Consider the following 990-nt stretch of genomic DNA (forward strand, 5'->3'; position numbering starts at 1 on the left):
CAAAATGGAACCAGGAAGCAGCTTTGACAATTCAAATTAGTCTGTTACAAAGTCATCACAAGCATGCCTTGCTTTTAAACAACAAAACAAAACAAAACAAAACATTGGTGGGGATTTTTTTTAAACAAGGAAACAAAAACTAACACTCATCACTTTTCAGACAATACACAATTACTCAAAATTCACTATTACTGGGAGGGGGGCACACCAGTGGGCCCTGTCTCAGATGAGTGCGTGTGGGTAGGTGCAGGGCGTTTGTCACTATTGCAGAAACGAATTTTAATTTTTAATCTTTAGTTTGATTTAAACATCGCTTTTAGTATGAGGACACCACCGGCTGTGCAGAAAGGGCTCTGGAGAGGCGTTCATAGCAGCGCACACCCGCGGCTCTTCTGCGGCTCTGGAGGCTCCAGGGCAGCCAATATCGCTTCATCAAACACATTCTTCAGGCCTTTCTGTGTGGGGGCGGCACACTCCACGTTTGCCCGGGCCAGCTTTTTGGCAGTCTCTGGGGTGATGGGCTTCTGTTTGCTCTAGGCAAGTTTCCCAATAGTAGAGGGGTCATCCCTGAGCTCAATTTGGGTCCCAACAAGCAAGAAAGGAGTCCCAGGACAGTGGCGAGTTATCTCAGGCACCCTCTTTTCTCTCACATTTTCAAATGAGGACGGAGAAACCACCGAAAAACATACTAGAAAAACATCTGTTTGTGGGTAACTTAGCGGTCGTAGTCTGTCATAATCCTCCTGCCCTGCAGTATCAGAAAGCACAAGAGAATATGACTCTCCACCAATCGTAACTGTGACGGCGGCATAGGTGTCGAAAACAGTTGGCATGTATTCCCATGGAAACTTGTTTGTTGTGTAGGATATCAGAGACATGTTTTACCAACAGTACCGTCGCCGACAACAACACACTTAATTGTCTGCATTGCGGAAATAGTTCTGTATCTACTTTTAATACTTCAAATTAGATGTTGACCTCCGCTTCTCC

The 990-nt window shown here is 45.3% G+C and overlaps 1 pseudogene; it reads right to left on the reverse strand.

Moving 5' to 3' along the window:
* Positions 1-264: 264 nt before the first annotated feature.
* On the reverse strand, positions 265-990 carry LOC114708020 (annotated as a pseudogene).

The sequence above is a fragment of the Peromyscus leucopus genome, chromosome 7 (assembly GCF_004664715.2).
Source record: "Peromyscus leucopus breed LL Stock chromosome 7, UCI_PerLeu_2.1, whole genome shotgun sequence".
Classification (NCBI taxonomy): Eukaryota; Metazoa; Chordata; class Mammalia; order Rodentia; family Cricetidae; genus Peromyscus; species Peromyscus leucopus.